Below are 18522 nucleotides of genomic sequence, written 5' to 3'. Positions count from 1 at the left end.
TCTGGGCTTCCTCATGGACAGTTTTTATTGACTGCTTTTTTTTTTTCCTATTTATGGGCCACACTTTCTTGTTTCTTGGCATGTCATTTATTGTTTTTGTTTTGTTGTTGAAAACTAGACATGTAATATAATGTGGAAACTCTGAACTTCAGACCCCTTCTCCTAGGGTTTGTTATTGCTGCAGTTTGTTTTGCTGTTGCTGCTGCTGCTGCTGCTGCTGCTGTTTCTTTATCTAGCAACTTCTGTGAAGTAATGCAGTTCAAGTCTATGTTATCTGTTGTACTCAGCCATTGAAGTCTCTGCTAAGTAGCATAGTGGTCAGCTAATGACTGGACAGGTGTCAAGGCATTTTATGAACACTCAAGCAGTTTTTAACTCTGCTTCCACAGAGCCTCTATGTCAACCAGAGGTAAGAGATAGAGCTTTATGTAGAGCTTTATGGAGTCTTTCCTAATAGGTGCACAGCACTACACATCTCTGTGGCCTTCCATGGAAGTCTCGTTTACCAGATTTTCTTTTAAATCTTGTTTAGCCCAGCTGGTATCACTGTTAGACAGCTATGATGTAACCCTACTGTCCCTGATTGTTTTTGACAAACATCCTAAGGGCAGAGGTTCTCACTGAGTGAGCTTCAATTCAAGTGAAATAAAGACCAGCCCTTTAAGGCAGCTTCCATGTAAGTCAAGGAGTGACAATTTTCTGAGGGTGCCGCATTTGGGAAAACATCAAATACATCCTTCCCTCTGTAGCAGGTGCTAGGCTGCCTGGTTCACAGCTACTATCATTGTGAGTCTACTGATTTTTAAGGCTACTGCAGAGCTAGAGAGAAGTGTATTGACATAGGGCAAGTTAAAACCCCACATAACTCACTTGTTCTTATTGAGATTCAGCTGTTTTTCTTGAGTTAATGTGCCATGGGTTGTTGTAAGCCTTTGGTTTATTGCCAGAGTTCTGAAAAAAGTTAATTTTGATGATTATTTTTGCCATTGTTCTTATTGCTTTTCAGGAGCCCCTGATTTTTGGAGATTCCTATACCACCTTTCTGGAAGTGTTTCTCTACTCATATAGTCCTTGCTTTCATCAGCTTAGTCTTCTCTTTATTTGAGGAATGGAAGTATGATATTTTCATAATGGGGTATAGAACCAGATTAAATCTGCTTCTTTGGGCCTTAGTTTCATGAGAAGCTATTAAAAGCAATTCTGTGGAAAAATAAGTTTTGGTAAAGTCTACATAACAATATTTGAGAAATTCATAATTGTAAGACCATATCATTGATATAACAACAGCTTTTCAAGAGGAGTAAAGCAACACTATAATTTTAAATGAACAGGTCATATATAATAAGCATACTGGTTTAAAATGGGGGAAATGTTGTCCATTATTGGACTTGAGGAAAAGGCATAGAGACTCTTCTAAAATATTTACATAATCTAATCACTGGGTGGTCCTGTGGCAATGAGATCTGCTTGACTTTGATTAGTTCAGCTTTTGAAAAATATATTTATTTGAGTTCTTTTTTTTTGAGACAGAGTCTTGCTCTGTCACTGAGGCTGGAGTGCAGTGGCACGAACTTGGCTCACTGCAACCTCCACCTCCCGCATTCAAGCGATTCTCTTGCCTCAGCCTCCCAAGTAGCTGGGATTACAGGCACGTGCCACCATGCCCGTCTAATTTTTGTATTTTTAGTAGAGATGGGGTTCCACCATGTTGGCCAGGCTGGTCTCAAACTCCTGATCTCAGGTGATCCACCCACCTTGGCCTCCCAAAGTGCTGGGATTACTGGCGTGAGGCCCAGCCTATTTGAGTTCTTGTAGAATGCCTATGCACATCTATTTTCAGAAAGCCTGTAATTTGCAGAATCTATTAATTTTTGGAAGAAGAAGTGCTCTAAGCGCTTAGGAGAGGCTAATCTAATCTAATCATCTCAGTCTTAATTCTCTCAATTTAGTGATGGGGAAATTGAAGTTCCAAGAGATTGTGGACCTGTTCATGTCACTTAGTTAGTGGCAGAGGCAGGACTAGGATGAAGGTCTCCTGATTCGGCTCAGTGCTATTCATTTTCATTGACCCATGCTTCACTCATGACTTCCCCTCTCATTACTAGGAGTGACACAGTTGATGCTATGACTCTTGAGAGCAGAAGAGCTTAGTACAATAAGTGGAGCTACCATATTCCACTGGCCACCCAGAATGTGGCCAGGTTTTTCACCTTTAAAAAAAAAAAGTTTCTTCTCCTTCACCTAACCTCAGATTACTGCTTTCCAGGCAGTCTCAAAAGATTTGTATTTGAGCAAGATTTGAGATAGTGATACTCCTAGGGTGTTAGAGTTGATTATGCCGCCAGGCTCAAGATAAGGTACTAGCAGACTGATCTACCTAATGAAGACATAGAAGGGGTGGGTCAGAAAGCGTGCACTGTATGGAATACAAAGGCTAAAATGAGTTAATGGCCAATTAGGTCAGACAAGCATCAGGGCTTCATGAGGATTGTGGCATCAGAAATAGGCACTAGAAATTTGAGTCTACACTTCTCAGGAAATAAGTGAGACAGGACTTTGGTGCTTTGTTATTATTTAAAGGTCAGCGAGGTTATCTCACACAGCACGAGTATTTGTAGAGAAAAAGCACAACACTCACTGGAAACAACTAAGTATAAAACAACAATAGTAGTGCAATAAAACACATGAAGATAGCTAGAAAAATGAGCTCTTAAAGAAAAAAAGACAAAACTTTCTAGTAATACGTAGTAGGTTCTTTCAGAAGATCAAAAGAAATCTTGATACTTTTTTTCTTTTTAAAAATGGTTATTTATTTATTTATTTAGCTTTTAAATAGAGACAAGGTCTTGCTGTGTTGCCCAAGCTGGTCTCAACCTCCTTGAGCTCAAGTGATCCTCCTGCCTTGAATTCAAGTGATCCTTCTGCCTTGGCCTCTCAAAGTGGTAGGACTACAGGTGTGAAGCATCATGTCTGGCTTTTTTTTTTTTTTTTTTTTTTTAAACAGAGTCTCACTCTGTCACCCAGGCTGGAGTGCAGTATGCAGTGGCGTGATCACAGCTCACTGCAGACTGGACTTTCCCAGGCTTGATAATTTTTTAATTCCACGTCTTCATTTTCAACATATTATGAGCTTCAGAAAGTTCTAAAACTTCTAAAAAGTTCAAGGCATCTAAACTCTTACCAGATGATAAATCTCTAAATTAGGTATATCAGATATCTGCATATTTGGTATGTTACTATCATAAATATTTTAGGATTGATCTTTAACCCATAAATATAAAAGTAAGGTACAACAATTACTGTTATTTGTTAAAAGCAAAACATTCCAAAGCCAAATTGCAATTTTTCATTATAATACTGGTTGTAGAGAATTATTTGGATCTGAATAACTTTTTTACAGTTTCTAGAGGGCAAATGCCTCTGCATCATTTGTGTGCTATTCTTATTTTGAAATGTTCCCCATGTTTGTGGTAAAACTGTGATATTATGAAAGGTCCAATTGATTCCTAAGGCCCTAGAAAAAAAATTTAATGGGTAACTTTTAATAACATATAAAACTTAATCTCACCACATAAACTATTATTAAGTGTAATGGAAAAATGTGTCAAGTTGCTCAACAATATATAAGGTTACATGCTTCGGACTACCTGCTTTGTTTATTAACATGTCTTTGTCATGTGCAATACTCACCAGAAAATATCATAACAAGCATCAGAGAAGGCTGTATTTAAACAATGAGTGACAGAACTATTCTTTTACAATGCATAATTATTTGGATTGGAGCAATGCATGGAGTTGAAGTCTTTAAAAGTTAGAATAGGGGATACATGGCCCAAATTTTTGTTATTTTTAAAAATCAGAGTTATAAAGGAGCAGCACATGTTTTTAATTATTTTATTAAACACTTTTTATTTGTCTTGGAATATTCTTATATTTGCTCCAGGTGTGGCCTAAAACTACAAAATAAAAGAAAATCTACTTCATTCTTTAACCTTGATGGACGTAGGATATAGGGCAGCCTTATATCAGATGGAACATATCTTTCACAAGTGAGAATGTATTGGCTGGCTGCAAGCAAAGCCTATTGTTTTTCTCTATGGATTGTTTTGTGTATTTTTTGTCACTGCAAGGACTTGAGCGTATTCACACCAGCCAAGGTGTTTCATGATTTTCTTCGGCTCTTTTTGAAGCATTGACCTGCTTCACCTTCTCAAATTAAACAGATGTGGGATTTTTGTCCCAAACCAGGAATTTAGTTAAGATTTTCCAATAAGTCTCATAAGCCCTATGGGCCAGATTACCCCCTTAAAGCAATCATATTTGTGGATCTTGAAAAGTCAACATACATATACTGAGAAGCTACCATACGTTGGGCTTTCTTGTGTGTTTCCCCTATCAAGTTATAGAGAAGTCCATAAGCATCTGAAGCATTAGGCACACGGTTTCTTAAGAGAAGTAAAATGTTAAAGAAACCACAGGAAGGAAATATCACAGAGCTGACAGTAGAAACACAAGATTAGAGAGATCTTCAATGGGGCAAATGGTGTTTGAACTGAGGGATGCATAAGATTTTGAAAGGCAGGGATGGACAAGAAGTTCATATAGGCAAGAACCACAGCATGGGCAAGGGCACAAAGACAGGAAGAACACTGGTTACACTTGATGGCCCAGGAAACATAGCAATTAATGCTGTTTGGGGAGACACATTTGATACAGGTGCTGAGAGGGAAATATGCCTGGAAAACTAAGTCACGAGAAGAGCAAAGAGGGTTCCAGGTTGTAAGGATAAGAAGTGTGAATTGATTAAGTAGATAGCGCGAAAATCTTTGCATAGGGAAGAACTCGAATGAGAGTATTTATATCTGTAGCTTTGTATTCAAATAATTCAAAACTCGAGGAGGCCCGGGTGTCTGGCTCTTTGCATATGTCATGAATTGATGAGAAGAAAACTGGGTTCTAAACTACCCCTGCACTAGTCCTATCTCAAAGAGTAAGCACCTCCCGGAGATACACTTTTTGTACAAAAGACTATAGAGTAATTTGGGGTTTTTTAAGAAAGCTGTCTATCTTCTTTATTAGGCAGAGAGTAAAGATAGACCAATAGTGCAGCCTAGCTCATAGGAGGATGAAACAATTTAAGAAGTGCTTTTTAAAACTTTGCTTTTACTGAGTATAGTTACTAATCTATCAGCTAAACAACAGTAAATATATGTAGCTCTGGGTTATATTTTTAATTCTGTAAAACTTGATTAATTTTCAGAGTAAGCCCTTACCTGAAGTTCCAAAGTATACATGACTACTTCCTATAAATGGATTGCAAATTTTATGTGGCTGTTTTCTCACTGTATAGGTAGTCTCATTGACTCATAAAATTTTAAAGATAGGAAATATCCACCCAACCTCTTAATTTTACAAGTGAGGAAACTGAAGCTCAAAAGAATGACAGTGACTTTTCAGGGCTCTTCAGCTACTTTGTTGATAGGAGGTCAGAAATAAAGAAAATTCTACAGAAGTTAGCACACTGCTTTCTATGTTCATCGGCTTTTCTTTTGCTTCACTGTTGGTGTTCTGAATCCAAAATTAAGAATTCAGATTAGGCCTCTTTAAATGAAAAATAAATGCATATGCAGAGGAGGGATATTCAGGGAATGTATTGTCTGTGAGGCTATGTTCATGTATTTTCTCTTCTAATTCAGATTTCTTTCTTAATTTTAGATATAACTTTTGAGAAAAACTGCTATTTTGGAATGGCTTACTGCTTTTGTTAAAAGCCTCTCCCTGGGCTCAAGCTGATAGCTAAGGCTGGGGTTTCAAAAGGCACTAAGTGATTGTTTATCTTTGTATTGTAATGTTTAAGAACAAGAGACTATGAATTACCAGCCTTTGGGCTGGGTGTGTCTGCAGATGTGCTTTGTTTGGCCAGAACAATCTTTTAACAAAAATAAATTTAACATTTAAAAATTAGGAGATCTCAAAAAGTTCAGATACTCTCTTTGAAAAACAGAAGATACGGCAATACTAGGCTTGCCTTTCCTCATAGTAAGAATTAGCTTGAGCTGAACATACTGTCTAGTTTGCCATGGTTTCTCTCACTTCAGAATGTTCTCCAACCAATTTGTTTCCCTCATTTACCTTCCATTCCCACCTTGGTCAGAATTTAAGGTTGCTATCTCTGCCCTCTGATCAGGTAATAAGTTTTCCTTGTTAGCCAAAATCGTTTCCCTCTAGCTGCCCAAGGGTTTTCAATTCATACTGTCATACTGCATTTAAAAAATGTTAACAGTGTCTGAATCCTTTCTGCTAACCAGCAGCTTCTTTCACAAATACACTCTACAGTGTTGATAGGATTAAGTCCACAAAGATTCACATTCAGAACTTAAGGTAAATTAGTTTTGTCTGATGGCATTTAGGTAATTCTCAGAATCTACCTAATGGAAAAAGGAAATACGATGCTTTAATTTGAAGGGCATATGTTTAATAAGGAAAAAATAATAAATAGTAAAATTAAAATCACCTATAATCTCACCATCCCAAAATACCCTCTGTGATTACTTTGTTGTTTTTAACGCAGGAATTTAAAAAAAAATGATTCTCACGTGCATTCTCTCTCACACAGGCATGTGCATACATACATATCCACACCTGAGATCATCTATACAATCATTTATACAATAATATAATATACATTCTACATACAGCTTTATAAAGTGGCTTTAGCATTATATTATAAATATTTTCCATATTGTCAAATAGTCCTCTGTAAGATAATTTCTTTATTTTTTATTCTTTTTTTTGAGATGGAGTTTTGCTCTTGTTGCCCAGGCTGGAATACAATGGCGCAATCTTGGCTCACCACAACCTCTGCCTCCCAGGTTCAAGTGATTCTCCTGTCTCAGCCTCCCGAGTAGCTGGGATTACAGGCATGCACCACTATGCCTGGTTAATTTTGTATTTTTAGTAGAGAAGGGGTTTCTCCATGTTGGTCAGGCTGGTCTTGAACTCCCGACCTCAGGTGATCCGCCTGCCTCAGCCTCCCAAAGTGCTGGGATTACAGGCGTGAGCCACCGTGCCCACCTGGTGTAAGATGATTTTTAAAATAAGTACATAGCATTTTATTATCTGGATGTATTATAACTTATTTAATCACTCTTCTACAGTTCATATGCCATTTAAAACTTAGTACTATTATTATTTGAGACAAGTTCTGTCTCTTGCTGAGGCTGGAGAGCTGTGGTGTGATCTCAGCTCATTGCAACCCCTGCCTCCCGGGCTCACATCATTCTCTCACCTCAGCCTCCCGAGTAGCTGGGACTACAGGGGTATGCCACCACGCCATACAATTTTTGTAGTTTTTGTGGAGACCAGGTTTCCCCACGTTGCCCAGGCTAGTCTCAAACTCATGAGCTCAAGCAATCTGCCCGCATGGGCTTCCCAAAGTTTTGGGGTTACAGGCATACACCACCATGTCCAGCCTAAAATTATTTTAAATAATACCATGGAGAATATATTTGTGCATTCAATTTTACATGTATTAGTGATACATATTTTCAAAGTTTGTTAGACAAACCTGAAAATTCAAATGTAACACAGAAATCTCTAGAAAATACAATTTACCAAAGCTGACACACAGGAAATAGAAAATCTGAGTAGTCGTATATCTATTAAAAATTAAATTAATAAGTTAAAAACCTCATTAAAATATTTTCAGGCTCATATGGGGCCTGAATTCTTTTAAACTTTTAAGAAATAATTCTAATATTATGCAAACACTTCCATAGAATCCAAGAGGAAACACTTCCCAATCCATTTTATGAGACTAGCTAACCTCGATTCCAATACGTAACAGAGGAATTATAAGAAAGGAAAACTTTTTGCCAAATAAGCCAATTGACTTATGAACATAGATATAAAAATTCTAAACAAATTGGTACTAAACCAGTTCCTATTATGTATAAAGGATAATACATCCCTACTACATTGAGTTTATTGCAGAAATGTATTACCAGATTAATTTTTGAAAATTAATCAGGAAATTAGCCACACTAACATAATAAATGAGAAAAATAATGTCAATAATGCATAAAAAGTGTTTGATAAATTTTGACATCTAATCATGAAAAAAATTCAGTGGCTTTGAAATGTGAGAAAAATTTCTTAATCTAAAAAAAAAAGTGTATTTCCAAAAATCCTACAGCAAACATCATACTTGATGAATTACTGAAGCATTTCTCTTTCAGGTCAGGGATGACCTAAAAGACCAAAATTTCTATGATAATCAAATGAGACCAAAATTTCTACGATAATCAGGAAAAATCTAAACAATAGTTTTTAAATATGCTTTGATACCTTGTTAAAATATACGGAAAAGCAAGTAAATGCTTACATATAAGATAATAGATAGTTTTGTGGAGGTAATAATTATTCAGCTTCAAGGCTGTCAGAATTGTATTTCTTAACTTAGATGGTGGTCAGTGGGTCTTTTTTTTTTAACTGAATTATACTTTTCGTAGTACTTTTTTTCATATTACATTTCACAGACTAACAGGCAGTGTTGAAAGTGTTCTTGATTTTCTAATAGCTTAGAATAATATTTTTGTGTTGCTTATGAACATTTATTACAAACATTTCTATGTAGAAAATTTAGTTTGGTAGTTCATGAAAGGTTCACTGTTAACTGACAATTTTTTTAAAAAAATCATCAATAACATCTTCAATGTATCTGCAGTGGTAATGAATCTAGTTTCAGAATAATTGCAGTCTAACAAAGCATCCTTACTGATACCACTGCAAATCAATTTTCCTCAAATTTATTGTCATTTTCTCGTTTAAGGCCCTATGTATTGAAACTTAACAATTAAGAGCCAAATCTGCCATCTTCAAACTTTTGCAATTGTTTTATAATGCTCATATTCTCCCCTCAATTAAAATAAAATACCCCTGAGGATAGATAGCAGATGTTACTTATTCTGTACTTTTCAGAGCATCTTGGCTAGAGATTTAATACCTAAGTGCTAAATAACATGCTTTTATGAATCAAATCAGATGCAAGAATTTTATAAATACCCTTGAAGAAATATAATATTATTTTCATCAGCCAATATGGTAAAGTAAGTATCCCGTTTATTAATTGCATATAGAATTTACGAAAAACAACTGTGTTTAATTCATCTAATTAACTTTAACTATAACCTTCAATTGAGAGGCCAAGGCAGGCAGATTGCTTGAGCCCAGGAGTTTGAGACCAGCTTGGGCAACACAGCGAAAGCCCATTTCTACTAAAAATGCTTTTAAAATTAGGTGCATATCTGTATTCCCAGCTACTTGGGAGGCTGAGGCAAGAGGATCACCTGAGCCGGGGAGGTCAAGGCTGCAGTGAGCTGTGATTGCACCAGGGCACTCCAGCCTGGATGACAAGAGTAAGACCCTGTCTCAAAATAAATAAATAAATAAATAAATAAATAAATAAATAAATAAATAAATAAATAAATAAATATTGAAAGACAAACTAGATTAAGATGAGGAAGGATTCAGGCAGAATAAATACCCTCAATTTTTACTCTCTTCCATTCCTTCATTCTTAGCTGAGGCTCCTTATGGCCAAACCTACATACAAGGAGAGGGTTTGGGAGTTCTGTTGATACAGACCACAAACTTCAGTCTCCTGAAGCAAAGAGCTTGGTATTAAAGACAGAAATTATATCTGGCAGAAAAACAGAAGATATCTGGCACAAAGCAGATGCCTGCCTCATTGAATTTCAGGCTTGCATTTTTTTTCTGATATGTAGGTTTAAGTTTTAAATGTTTCCTCTAAGTCCGGCTTTATTTTCATCCTGCATTTATTTTGTTGAAAGAACAAGCTCTGTATGGATGGCTTAAATCATTTGAAATGTATTGAGACTTCCTTAATGATCCAGTAAATGACCAGCTTTGGGCAAATGTTTAGAAGCACCAAGTTCTAGGAAAACAATGGTAAAATGTATTTTGCTGTTGTTGGGTGGAGTTTTCTTTACGTGTCCTTTAGGTAGAGGTGGCTGATTGTGTTGTTCAAATATTCCATCTTCTTACTGTATGTTTGGGGGGTGTTGTTTTATCAGTTACCAAGAGATGTGTGTCAACACCTCCTGCTATGATTATGGATTTGACTGTTTCTCTTTGTATCAATTCCTGCTTTATAAATTTTGGTGCTATATTATTAGTTTTATATAAATTTAAAAGTGTATCTTCCTGGTGAATTGAACTTTTTATTATTAGGAGATATTTCCCTGTATCCCTAGCAATTAATTCTGCATTAAATTCCACATTCTATGACATTGGTAGCCCAGGTTTTTAAAAATTGGTTTGTGTGGTGTATGATTTTTATTCTCTAACTTTTCATTATTTCTGTATTCACAAATATCAGACAATTCTCTTCAAAAACAACATGTAGTTAGGCTATTTGTTTAATCAATTCTAGCAATCCTTTCTGTTTAACTCATTTAGTCTACTTGTGCATAGTGTAATTATTATTATAGTTATTTTTGAATTTACCATATTACCAACTTACTTTATACTTTATATTTTATTTTCCCCACTATATTATGTTTTCATTTTCCCTCTTTCTTGCCTTGTTTGGGATAATTTTTCTGTTATTGCTCTTTTATTTTATTTTAGCTTGAAGGTTATATACTCTTTTAAGATTCTTTCTATAGTTGTTCTTGAGATTGCAACAATGTATTGTTTAATGTAGAAAAGTTTCATGTCAATTTGTCCTTTTATATTTTAGCTTTGTAAAACTTTAAAAATTTTTAGCTTTGTTTCTCTTCATCCCGAATTTTATAGGAGTGTTGGCATGTATTTAAATCCCCTGTATATTTTAAAACACCATAAGGCTTTATTATTATTTTAAAATATTGCCAATATCCATTTATATTTTTCCAGTTTTATTCTGTTTGTCACTATTCCTTTTTTTCAATATCTCTGAAATTCCATATTGGATCACCTTTCTTCTGCCTAAAAAAAAAAAAAACAACATTTGTTTTAGTTTGTAATTACTGGTGGTGAATTATCTTTGCCTGAAATTTCTCAGTTTCTCCTTTTAAAGGATATTTTCACTGAGTATAAAAATCAAGAAAGTTTTTTTCTTTCCGCACTTCAAAGTTATCATTTTATCTTTGTGTTGAGAAGATAAAATGATATCTGTCATTTTATTTTCACCTGTAGATTATTACTACTAATAATATTTTTAGTCACCTGTTAGATTATTACTTCTTCAAATGTTACGATTTTCCATTTGTCTTTTATTTTTGCAGCAGCTTTATCATGGTGTGCCTACATGTGATTAAGCTCAGTTTAATCCTAGGTTCTTTGCATGAGACTTGGATGAGCAAAGTGCTTCTAAATCTATCGTTTTTATATGTTTGGTAGCTGTAGATTGTGCCTTGTTCTCTTTTGAGTCTTGTTTTTGTTCCTTTTCCATTCAGCTGTTGCTGCCTAACAAATCACCCCAAACCTTAGTGGTCTAAAACAATAATCACTCATTTAGTACATATATCTGCAATTTGGGTGGGGCTCAACAAGGAGGCTCATGCCTTTTCCATGATGTGTCAGCTGCAGTGATTTACCTAGGGCTGGAGATACACTTGCAAGATGGTTAACTCTCATGTTAATTGAGTGAATTGGTGGTTAGTTACTGTTGGCTGAGAGTTTATTCAAGGCTGCAGGCCAAAGACGTTGATTTCTCTCCTACAGACATTTCCTCATGCACCTCTCCTTGAAATATTTGGACTTCTTCACATTATTGTAGCTAGATTATAAGAATAAAGACAGGAAGTGGAAAACTCCTGTTCCTTAAGTCCTGAGCTTGGAAACTCACAGCACCACTTCTGCCATCTTTGTTTGGTCAAGCAGTTGCAGATAATACAGTCAAGGTCAATGGACATGGTTCTACCACTTGGGAAAACAAAAGAATTTGAAGACTATGTTTTAAAATCACCAAAGCCTTCAATTACATATATGCTAGACATTCTAACTATATGCAAAATAATTCCCCTTACTTCCTGCTCAATATTTCCATCCATTTAACTGAGTATAATTCTGAATAAATGTAGTTTCTCTCTTTAAATGCTATCAAATCTGCCGTTTAATATATACATTGACTTGTAGTTTTTTTAATTTTGGCATTTTTATTTGGTTCATTGGTAGTTTCTACTTCTTTCTAAAATTCTAGATATTATCTTTAATTTTCTTATTAAGCATATTTATTTTAAAATCCATGTTTGATAAGTTCATTATGTGATTCCTGTGGGTGTTTCTATTCTTTGTTGTTTTTTCTTGGCTTTAGAACACATGGCCTTGTCATCATGTGTGTCTGCTTATTTTTGATTAAGCGTTGAGCATTATATATGATATGTTGCAAAGATAATTTGAGGCCTAGGATGATGTTATCTTCTTCTAGAGAGTATTTTATCTTGCTTCTAGCAGAGGTGCAGGGAAACTAACAATCTGAGATTATCTGAATTAAATAAAAAATCAAAAAGATTTTAAGTTGGGCTTTATTCCTTGAGAGGGCTGGTATATTTCCATTTTACCCTTACTCCTCCAGTGTGGCCTTTCAGCCTAGGAGCTTAAAACCTAGGGAATTTATTTGGGTCACATTTCTCAGTAAGATTACAACTCTACTTTTTTTTTTCCTTTAGCCTGGGAGGATTTTACAACCCTTCTTTAGGGTCTCAGCCTTTTAGGAGTCTCTTCTGGAATTGGTACATACCTTTAGAGGGAGCATGTCTCCAAATTCTATGCTCATGTCTCTTTATTTCTTCACTATCTGGGATATTGGCCTTTTAATACTTTACTGCTTTGATAGATGTTTGGTGCCTTCACACAGGTTTTTAAAAATATTGTATCCAGCTATTCTATGCACTTTTAGTGGAATGCTTTATCTGAATAATTTATCCTGCTGTTACTGGATAGGGATTTTTACACTCTAATATAGTTCAATAAATTTGGGCAGAACCAGTAAATATTCAGATTATTGCATTTTGTTTTCATGGAGTAAGAAAATATTTACTTTCTAATGGTTTTTATTTTTGCCAAACATAGTATGTGCTTGATAAATATTAGTTCTAATTTTTACTTTTAAGTATGTGCCATATAAAATGGTTTCTATTTATGAAAAGAGCAGCAATGCAGTCAGCCTGCTCTATCTACTGGGTTTTGCATCTGCAGATTCAACCAACCATAGATCAAATATATACATACAAAAAAAAGAAATAATAAAAAAGTATAAAAACATTTGCATAACATTTATACTGTATTAGTTATTATAAGTAATGTAGAGATTATTTAAAATGTATGAGAGAATATGCATAGGTTATTTGCAAATACTGTGCCATTTTTTATAAGGGACTGGAGCATCCTTGGATTTTAATATCCACAGGGGTCTTGAAACCCATAGGACAACTGTATTTAGTTTATCTGCTCTCCTACAAGGACTTCAGTCTTTTGCTTATTATTAGGTTTCTATTTACTTTTACTGATGTAATTATTGACATAATATTCTTACTCCTTTATATAGTTTTGTTGCCAGCCACTTAAGTGTTCACTGTAATTTACTAACAATTCACCCTTTTTTGTGAGCATACACATCTGCCACTTAACTTTCTCATTGGGAGGCTAATTTCCTTTTTCTGGAGGCTATCATGAAGTGGAAAAAAACCTGGGAGTCAGAAGACTCAGCTAAGGTCTTGCTTCTTCCCGGTGATCCCAGACTAGTAAATTGCAGAGAAAGGGCTTGCACTCAAGTGCATCTACAGTTGCCCAATTGTCAGATTTTAACTATCAGGGATATACTAACTACACGACAGTAAAGGCAAATGCTCTCCTCTAGGATTCTCTGCTAAATACTTTCTGCGTTTTGCTTACTAACTAGAAATGATTTCTCTTTTCACCTGTAAAACTAGAGCTCATTTTTCTGTGTCTCTTAATTATTCTATGGCTTCCGCATTCAATTTATGCCTCTGATACAATTTAGCACTACAGGGGAAAGGTTTTATAGTCCTAATTTGGGGCAAAAAGAGTGACCTCTCTATTAGATGAGCTCACAGGTGATATATTTGTCTTATGTAATGCTCTTAGGTGCTCTCCCAAGCTGTAGGAAAGGGTTTTGGAGCCAGCCATGGTGGTGCATGCCTGTGGTCCCAGCTACTGAGAGGCTGAGGCAAGATCCCAGGAGTTGGAGTCCAGCTTGAGCAATTTAGCAAGTGAGACTCCAAAACAAAAAAGAACCCATTACTCAGGATTTTTATCATGTAAATATTTCATGCTCCTAAATGGTGGACCCAGCGCTATACCATCATTGATCCAAACCTACCTCCTTTTTCCTCCACTTCAGACTTAAGTGAAGAAAACCAATGAATAAACTATTCCCTCCAGCAGATGTTATACTGTATTTCCATTGTTTGAGCTAGTATAGAAGTTGACTGGCATGGTCTCATAGGAGGTAGTCTGAGGATAGATATGGTGGCTGAAGAAACTACTTGTGTAGGCATAAAAAAGAGGGCATGTGAAGATTAAAAAGAAGAGCTCTAAGCACAGAGCTCCAAAAGTGTGACATAATACTTTTTTCTTACTGAGCTAGCATATATTTTAATGGAGAGCTAATTGAATAATAAATTGAGTAAAGTGACACTAGCCTAATGTCAATCTTTGGGGTGTTGCTTCACCAGCTGGAAACCTCTGTGGCCAGTGGCATCTTTGCCTAGTTTTGCTTGAGCCTGCTGGTCTCATCCCGTCTGCTTGGCCTGGCAGGCTGTGCTTGGCTCATGCTACCCTCCCAGATCCCATGCCTGCCAAGGGCAAGCCAGGCACAGAGTAGTAAGGGGTGCATGAGTGAGCGGGCACAGGGTCTGGCTGCTACACACAGCCAGGCATGCTGGCCGTGGCAGGGCAGGCAGTTCCAGGCGCCAGCACAGACGTCATCTCCTGTGAGGCTGCGGCTGGACTAGGCATACCACAAGCAACTTCCACTGCTGGCAGTGAAGAATGTGGTGGTGCCTGTAATCTTGGAGATGCCAGGAACCATAGAGCCCCAAAGAGGGTGTCAAAGCCCTGGCTCGGGGAGCTCCTACGTCTGGGGTCCCTGAAAGGCCACAGCTCTTCTCTCCTTCTCTCTTCTCTCCTTCTCATAGCCCACAAGGTGGTGAGCGAGGGGCATGTTTCAACCCTGTTTGTGTTAAAGCTCTTTCAGTCCCGCTATTTGGGGGGTTGCAAGTTCTTGTCTTGCATCCAGGAAGAATGAGGTATGCATACAACTGGAGGGTGAGTAAGGTCAAGAAGTGTTTCATGGAGTGACAGGACAGCTCTCCAGAGACTCCAACTGGGTGGCTCCTTTCTGCAGGCAGGTAGGTCATCCTGACATCTGCTCAGCTCTCACCTGAGAGGAGACCCATGGTGGGTAGCTCCTCTCCACAGAAAGGTGGTCCCCACGTTTGACCAAGTCTGGCTGAGTCCAGGTTTTTATGGGCTTCAGAGGGGAGGAAGTGTGTACTGACTGACTGGTCCATGAGTGTGCCCAGGAGAAGCATCATAAGTAAGTTCTCACTCTGGTCTGTGGAATTGGCAGCCCAGCCCCCTGGCTTCAGTCCATCCACAGCTTGAAGGTAGGGCTTTACTGGGGACCCACCCCTTTCTGCCCTGGAGCCTGTCTACCTCCTGCCACCATCAACCAGCCATTCATGGTGCCCACGGTGCCCAGGTTGTTTGTGCCATAAGGTGCCTGTAGGCCTGCTCTGAGCTGCCCTCAGCACCCTCTCGACCCTTCTCCCATGCTTGTCGGTGCTCAAAGTCTGGAGGGGGCTGAGGCAGCAGGGGGCTGGCATGTCAGCTCTGCCCCAAGTGCATGCACACCCAGCTGGGTTGTGACAGTGCCTGAACTGAGCCACAACTTTGCTCCGAGATCAGAGTGGGCATCAGGAGTCGGGGAGAGGCCAGGTAGCGGGAGCAGTCACTTCCAAGCCTGCAGGAGCAGGTGATCTTCCTGGGCCCCCAAGAGCACAGGGATGCCTGGGTCCAAAGCCGTGACTGAGCAGCTGCACCTGTGCCCTTTGGGGGGGCTCCCACCCTGCCAACTCAGACGCAGGCAGCTTCCACCTTTTCCCAGCTTCCACTGGCTCCATGGAGTGCACATCCCTGGCCACACCTCCCCTGCTACAGCTGGTGTCTTCACAGCAGCCGCTCCAGATGGTCCGCTGCTGCAATCACTAACATTAAATAGGTCCACCAAATCTCTTTTGGAGAGATATTTAGAATCACAGCATTCCATTTCTCCTTAAAGCCTATTATGAGCCATTGACATTTTAAAGCTTATACAGAAACAAATGCATTTCTGAAGGAGGAGGAAATGGGACAGAAGTAACATTTATTAAATTTTGATTGTTATGTGCCATGTAGTGGTATCTTATTTAATCCCTGTGACATTGTATTGTATGAGTATTATTAATATGATTTTACAAACTCAGATTTGTTCAATATTTTTTGCCAAGAATACAGAATTAGTAAGTGCAATTTAAATTCGAATCTAACCCAAGACCAGATCCTCCACTCCGAAATTTCACTGTGTCCCTAAAAGCTAAATAAACCTTTCAGGGTGGGAGGGATGTGTGTAAAGATAACATCAAGAGAGGAATGATCTCACTCTGCACTGAGAGAGTTTTAACATAAAGAAAACACTATAAAATAAGAAAATAAGGGAAAACAACATATAAAGAAACTGAAGTAGTAATACATTTGAGTAGAAAATCTGCTTTTAATAGAAACTTCAACATGATTTAGTTATATTTACAGTGTTCCGAATTATTATCTACAAGCAAAGTCATCCAGAAAATTAAGGGAGCCATATATGATAAACATAAAAATTAGAATTTTGACAGAATAAAATAAATAGCATTTAGTAATTACATTAAGTATGTTTTCAATCCCATGGTAAGCTATTAAAAGTACAACAACTGTTCAAAGCATGCTGCCAAATTTCAAAATGGCTTGTTTTGAAATGTTGACTAAGTATCTCAAAACTGTATATCATCTTTAGTATAATTAAACATTCTTCAGACCAAAAGCATAGCTTTTTCTTGTGTTCTTAGACATAAATCATATGTGACTTTCTCTTCCATATTAGGACACATAGGATTATCCATTTTAAAATTTTTAAAAATTTTTAAAGTTTCTACCACTTATATAAGGCTTTATAGTTTATACATCACTTCTACTTAATTATAAAAAATTAGCCTATTAAGAAAGTTTAATCTGAAAATCCCTATTTTTCATTGTAAATGTTCAACAAATACTTAATAGATATTTATGCATTTATAATTTTTTTACTTAACAAATATTTATTGAATCAACTTCATGAATGAATAAATGAATAAATTTAGTTCAAATTGGTTACGTACCTTTTAAAGATCACTTGAGAAGTGGCCACACCTAAGTCTCTATCTTTGTCTTCTGTTTATTCAGGGAGGTCATAACTCTAGAAACACAGATACATGCATGTAATAAGTGGTTTGTTGATATCTGATAGAAAACAGGATGTGTTCAATGACATATCATATGTTCAATGTGCTGTTCTTCTGTAGTAATCATAGTTCATCAGAGTTGCAATGAACATGGTGCATCAACATAGAATTCACTTTAATCCCAACACGTGCTTTGTCATGCATTGCCTTAGGTGATTTGTTTTGCTGTTTCTCCTTGAAAAAAACTTGTAGCATATGGCATTATCCTCAAGAAGAAATAGTGTTCTAATCCATAATATAATGTTTATTTTCAGAGTTGATGACCACTCTCTTATTTGTTGTTTTTCCCATCAAAGCTGCTTCATTTCTTACATTCCCACAAGTATAGGAAATAATGGGCTATCCCTAGTATAGGGGGAGTCCTACTTCAAGAGAAGGAAGCCGTACCAGGCTGAATACCTAAGTGATTTCCATGCAGGAAAAGCATTATGTCAAAGTTTATTTCAGAAACTTGAAATCAGATAATTCTGTTTTTTTTTTTTTTTTTATTCTCTGTTATCCTTGGCCACCCTCCCTTGCCCCACACTCTAATCAAAATAAAGTCTTCTCCTGCACTTGTATTGTTGAATATTTTCCAGATCTTTGCACCATGCTCTATGGGACTGGAACTTGATTGGCAAATTGATTGTTCTTTGGTGGCTTAAAATAATACTTTATATGCTTTTTTATTGGTCTTATTGAAATGGTTTCCTCCTAGAAAACACTGGGTCCCTGTTAGCCTCCTCCAGAGGAAGCTGTTGCTTCTTTCCATTGCCCTGTGCCAAGCACCATGAGACAGCATCAACATTCTACCTGAAATTCCTTTTTTAAGGCTCCTAACATTTATTGTTGTTCTGTTCTTGTCCTGGTCACTATAGTCTTACCAATCACTTTTCTTCATTCCTGTGAGATGCTTCCATTTGGCTCACTGTTTTCCTCTCTACCACAACTATTTTCATCAGAAAATTTTAACTGCTACTTGGGTGACTTACCCAAT

The 18522-nt window shown here is 37.0% G+C and overlaps 1 protein-coding gene and 1 long non-coding RNA gene across 3 annotated transcripts in view; one reads left to right on the top strand and one right to left on the bottom strand.

The window, feature by feature from the left end:
* Positions 1-18522, bottom strand: part of LOC129493071 (uncharacterized) — a 288887-nt gene that overhangs the window by 29783 nt on the left and 240582 nt on the right. For both annotated transcript variants that reach the window (XR_008661024.2, XR_008661025.1), the window contains exon 3: positions 17424-17500. This is a non-coding gene — a long non-coding RNA (uncharacterized lncRNA). The remainder of the gene's footprint in view (positions 1-17423; positions 17501-18522) is intronic.
* C11H8orf34 (chromosome 11 C8orf34 homolog) overlaps positions 1-18522 on the top strand; it is a 483892-nt gene that overhangs the window by 454671 nt on the left and 10699 nt on the right.

Source organism: Symphalangus syndactylus, chromosome 11, assembly GCF_028878055.3.
Source record: "Symphalangus syndactylus isolate Jambi chromosome 11, NHGRI_mSymSyn1-v2.1_pri, whole genome shotgun sequence".
In the NCBI taxonomy this organism is placed as follows: domain Eukaryota; kingdom Metazoa; phylum Chordata; class Mammalia; order Primates; family Hylobatidae; genus Symphalangus; species Symphalangus syndactylus.
This window is presented reverse-complemented; position numbering and strand designations above follow the sequence as displayed.